We start from the raw sequence: 6,000 nt of genomic DNA, 5'->3' as shown, positions 1-6,000 counted from the left end.
GTTCAAGGTGTCTCGGGGTGGCTCGGGGCGTGTCCCGCCATGAGAGAAGTGGACGTCGCACTCCTCCAGCCGTCGGTCTACTTGTCGCCCGGAGAGCCGACGACGACAATAACCTCCCCACTATTACCCACCCCGTATTAAACACTTGAAAAGCTTTTATGCACTCACCAACAAATACTATTCACCGTAAAAAGTGGTCCTCTGACCAACAACCTCGCGCCCAGGCCGCGTCATCCACTCGAGTTCAGTCTGTACCTCACGATGGAGTTCAAGAAACGGGACCGAGTCGACGTGTACCAAAAATCAAAACCCTAAACCTGAACCTTAAGTGCCCGTTTCTTACTTTCATGCCGATAAAAACATTTCTGTGCCACGTGTCGTGGCTATCTTGAGAACAATTGGAAAATAGAAGATAAGGTACGTAGGTATAATCGAATTTTCAAGACATTTTAACATTGCACGATTTTAACAATGATTTATTTTCAATAACTTTAATTTCAGCCGATACCAGTGATCTATAGAATTCTAAAAAAACGGGTTTTCGAGGTACCGAATAGTTGATATTGTGACTCGTCGGTTGTTCAATAATCTTCCGACACGGAATAAAATACAATGTAAATTTTACATCTGTTGTGATGAATATATGGACATCAATGTTTTCGAGTCAAATTTACGTAAATTATTGCAGATCACTGTCTAAGCATATTGTAACTCGTAGTATCGGATTTGTAAATCTTGCCACAATTGTTGTAGATTTAACTCGAAAAAAGTGCTATGTCCATACATTCACCGCGTGATATGTAAAATTTACAATATTTTTCCTTCCATACGTATACGTTCTAACCCCTACTGATCCTCGTTATAAATTCTGACAAGTATAGGAACATATTAGAGATACAAAAAATAGTCTAAAAATTCTTCCAGGATAACCGAACAACTGGAATTAATCCCGATACTAGTTTACAGCTACACGTTATCTCGCATGATGTATCGTACCTACAATAAGCAGGACACGATCTTTGGGGTGAAACGATTAATATTGATGGGGTTTGGAGGTTGAATACACGCGACATGGCGTACCTGTGTTTCTTGGTTCAAGGAAAGTGAACGGGATAGACCGAGATGTAAATCCTAAATGATACCTACGTACGTACATACGAGGAGGGAGTGAGAAAGCGAGAGAAAGAGAAAGAGCGAGAGTTTGAAAACGGGGAGAAAAGAAACCGCGAGCGATTATACGCGGTGTATCAAGTGTATCGGTTTGCACTACGACTATACCTACACAGTGTACGGAGATCCAAAAGACACGGAGTATGATACGTTGGCTCGCCTCTCGTCTGTAGGCGGATAGCTGAGGGGGTGGATAGATGGGTGGGTATACACGAGCGCGAAGATGAAGAAGCAATTATTCTAATGGAGGCTTTGGGAGGATTGTGGGCGAGACAAGTGAGGTAATCCATGAATAATACGAACCGCCCTCTTCCATCCCCCTCCCGAATACAGTGAGGTCCCCATTTGCACCCCCCCCGTGTTGTCCTCTTCTACCTGCTAATATTATGCTAAACTCCGTAATCCTTAAATACCCTTCTCAGAGCCCGCAGATACATTTTGAAGGTCTTGAATAACAACACGCTAACCCCGCCCTCCTCTGTCCGAAATCACCCTATCCCTCTGTCTCTTTAAACAACGTCGAATATCATCGCGTCAGGGGTTAAAATTGTTTCGAAATTGCAAAATGAAACTCGGTAAATTAAAACGGTACAAGATTCTATTTTCACCCCTTTCGCAAAGATTACACGTGTCTGCTGGGATTACGATAACTTGACATTTTTTCGTCGCATACCGAATTTCTCAGCAAGTTTTCAATTATCCAAAAAGTTGCATTCGTACGAGAAGTGATTAAGTGTGAAAAAAAAAAAAAACTCGCATGGTAATGGACGAATATGGGGTGAAAAAGGCCTCAGGGATGTTTAGACGGACTCGAAATGAAGGGTCTCAACTTGTAGGAAATATTTCTGCGTTGCCCGCCGGAGGTAAGATCGGAAGTAATCATAGAAAGTGGTGAACAAAGGGTTTCTTGGTACCGTTGCTGCACCGCACGCGAGGGGGTAACTAGAGATGCACTTAGGAATATTAGTATTGCTTCTGGAATCAAGAAACGCATTTCCCGCCCGGTCCAGTTCGCAAGCTCTTGCTCTTTCCTCTTATTTTTCCGTTCCGCTCAGACGTCCGTCTCTTTAAGTACATGCCGGAATCATCTCGATGCACGACCCCGAGCGTTTCACCGATTATTTGCAGTTATACCGATGCTCTTGACCTCTCGACTGCATAGTCGGAGGGAGAGAACGGCGAGCCGAGTTGCATAATTCGGGGCAAAACAGAAGATCGGATTCCGAAATTAATACCCGGGCCTCGGGGAAACTCAGGCGAGAAAGACAATGAACGAGGAATTTGAATTTGGTGTGTAACACGCTGTAAGATTCCCTCACGGCTCCGCGTTTGTATGCGTATATATGTGTATTATACGTTTCAGTCATCGAGGGGCGCGGGGTTGGAAAACGGTCATTATTCTAATTGGGTGGGATTCGTCGAGTATAATAGCCCGGACTAGCAGGTTGCCTTACCTCCCGCTCGGCTCGAGTACATTGAAACTTTAATACCTGGTCAAATGTTACCGAAAGCTCGAATATATATCGCTGCACGAAAACCCGAAATTTTCGAGATACGAATGTTTAAATAACAAATGATCAATTTTACAATTTATTCAAGACATTGTTACATTAAATCGTCTTCCACGTTCGTGTCACTTGACAAGCGTATCGCCGTTATATTAGCTGCAACTGGTCACGTTGCAAAGAATAAATGTCTTTCCGACGTCTAGCAACCCCTTCCGGTATTTTGTACACTTTGTCGCAGTTAGTTTCCGGATTTTAACTTTTTGAGTCTTTGGTCAATCGTTATTGATAAATTCGGTTTCGTAAATTTTCGAAAAATGCAGGAGTCCGACATTTAGAAAGCAGTTCAATATTTTTCCCATCGTAATCTCGTCCATTTTGCAAATAAAAATTTCTGTACAAATTGATTTAAGCCATTTTTATTTTTCCACGAGACAACTTTTCGTATTTACGGTCCTTCAACGTTTTCAACTCTCGGTAATTTAACTTTGGGGATTTCGTCCCGCCGACCTTTCGGTCCTTTGCATGTTCGTCCGGAGGATTGTAAGATACATATAACGCACAGCGTTTAAGAAAAATAAAAATTTGCAAAGATTTTTATGAAACCGAGAAGCAATAAACAAAGCTCGATACTCGCGAGGGAAGTTATTGATACCTCGAGTGGTGCCTCGGAGAGTTCAGAAGTCGGCAAGATGTTGACCGATACACTTTTCCGCATTATATGATGCCCCGCGGTTCAAAGTTTCAGCCACTACAAACAGTCCTCTGACTCCGCAGGGCGATCGGTCACAACTCGTTACCGACGACTCGAGGATCCGAGAGACTTGAAAGGACTTGGTACATGTACGGGGAGGATGGTCAGAAAGGTGGGGTGGAATCTCCCTCGAACCGGATCCAGCGTTTCGGTCGTATTATATGGATGCTTGAGACTGAATAGTGGCGCGCGTTTATGACCGTCGACGAGTTGACACGCGAGTTTTCAGGCCGAGGGCAAATGCCGCTAATGAGAAAGCAATTAGCTTAATATACCGGGTGCTCGAGACCCTGGCGGACCTTTACAAGGGCCGCGATCCCGGTACTTGAAATCCCGTATCAAAGGGCGGGGATCGCCGAGCGACCGGCGAGTCTCGATCACCAAAATAAACGGATTTCACCCCCGTGTTCGGGGGATAATTGCCGCGGCCGCAGCCCGCGTACGGTCAGCATCCCGCGGCACGGCGCGCCGTTTTCCGTTCTATTATCATTGTCGCGGAAATTTTCCACCCGGAGGAACTCACCGACACCGGCAATATCCATTAGCGGTGAATAAACTGCAGCGGTAGTGAAGAGAAAAGTAGGAGAATAAGAGTTGAATCCAGGCTGAAGCCGCTATGCATCGCATCCTCGCGGTGTGCTGAACACACGGAAGAAGAGACTCGCTGGTAGCGTCGAGGAACGAGATACAGAGACGAACAATGATAACTCCGTACATGTGCCGCATTTTCGACTTGGAGCATTCCCATTTTTATATCTTCCCTCGCGCTACGGCCATTTCCTTTTCTTTTTATAAACACACACTGCATTTTCGAGCTCGCCGGGAGTTAGCGCTAGATATACGGAAAACCGAGATAAAAACAGATATATTATCGTTAGTGTACGGTGATGTATTCGAGATGCTGTAAACACTCGAGAGAGGAAAAAAAAAATTCTTTCCAAACGATTTTTCAACGTCAAAGTTATGTTAGGGTTGAAAGGAAAGGATTTCATTCCATGTTTTTTACGCTCATTTTTCAACCACTCGAAGAGCAAAAAACCGCATTGTTTTTGATCAAGGTGACCCAGTACGTCAGTGAATTTCCAAACTTTTTTTCATTGACGTGAAATTCAAAAAGCTTCTCGCCTTGTACTAATTTCCAAAATAAAGGAAATAAAATAAAAATCGAAGTAACTCCGCGTAGCTAGTATTCTGGTAGTTTAAGAGAACAAAATTTAGCAACTCGCCTGCAACCCGCCTGCTTGCAATTGAAAATAATCAGACAAATTATCAACGAATATGAGTTTTGTATGACTTGGCAAGAATATTAATTTCAGAAATATATTTTTTATCAGCTCAACTTTTTTTTTTTTTTTTTTTTGCAAAATAAGCGGCATAGTTTGATGTTCAATCGAATATCAACCCTTGTTTTCTACAGGCCTACCATGGAAAGTTGTGGAGTTATTTGCAAATTTTTATACGGTATAAAATCGTTCTCAGGGAGCTTTTTTCAAGATCACCAAATTTTGACATGCTTCGACCAAATATCCAAGAACTTACCGAAACATGCAATCGGTTCCAACGAATGGAGAATAAAAGACTAGGTAATCGTTTTACGAACCATTACTGCAGACAGTTAAATTCGTACGCGCGTAAAACAAAGTTCAGAGTTTCACTGACGCCTCTTCTCCTCAAACCTACAAAAACCCCACGAGACCTTGACCGTTAAATTGTACGACAGATCGTCCTTTTTGCGATGAAAAAAGAAAATATGATAAAAATCTAGTCGACTAATGGTTACAACCTGGATCGACGAAGGGCTGATCGATGGGACAAGAAAGTCGGGGGTGGTTGGTTGGTTGGTTGGTTGGGTGAGCGGAGAGAAATGAGACCCAACAAACGGGCAGCTCATCGCGCGTCCGTCAGCCGTTCCTTCGCAGCACGTTTATACCCAGACACGCTCGGCACACCCCGGTGAAGCACCTCAAAGGTAGACCAAGAAAACCCGAAGACCAAGAGGGAGAGCAAAGGGCCGCGGCCCAGAACTAAATGGAAGCTTCTGTATGGACTGAATCAATGTCAGATCTCGCCTGCGCCCATTTATCACCCCCTTCCAAGCTCGCCGCTTCTCTCTCTCTCTGTTTGCATTAACCTTATTTTTATTTTTGTTTTATTATTAATTTTCTCTTCATTGTTGTTTTCACTTTATTTAACTTTATTCACGCTTACTGTGCGCATTATGCGATTTGTTTTCCACGATGCGTATTCAGGGTTCGTACGCTTTTTTGAATCTGATATTTCGTGACTTTTCCAGGCCTGAAAGTAGCATTTCTCCGCTAAACTTACAAAAAATATCCTCCTGAATAATGACAATTTTTTTAAACATTAATACTAACATCTTTAGTTTTACCTAAACAGTCTGCAATTTTCCATGAGAAAAAAACCGAGGAAGGTTTGGTATTAAGTGATATACATAGAATACATATACGAAGTGGTGCGATGAAACAAAATTTTAAGTGCAATTCTTTTTTTTTCAACATCGATCGTACTTTGTACAAGAACGAGCTTATCTCTTCGACAGATTAAAAATTT

The sequence above is a fragment of the Neodiprion pinetum genome, chromosome 7 (genome assembly GCF_021155775.2).
Source record: "Neodiprion pinetum isolate iyNeoPine1 chromosome 7, iyNeoPine1.2, whole genome shotgun sequence".
Classification (NCBI taxonomy): domain Eukaryota; kingdom Metazoa; phylum Arthropoda; class Insecta; order Hymenoptera; family Diprionidae; genus Neodiprion; species Neodiprion pinetum.
The sequence above is the reverse complement of the archived record's forward strand: the minus strand, read 5'-3'. Positions refer to the sequence as shown.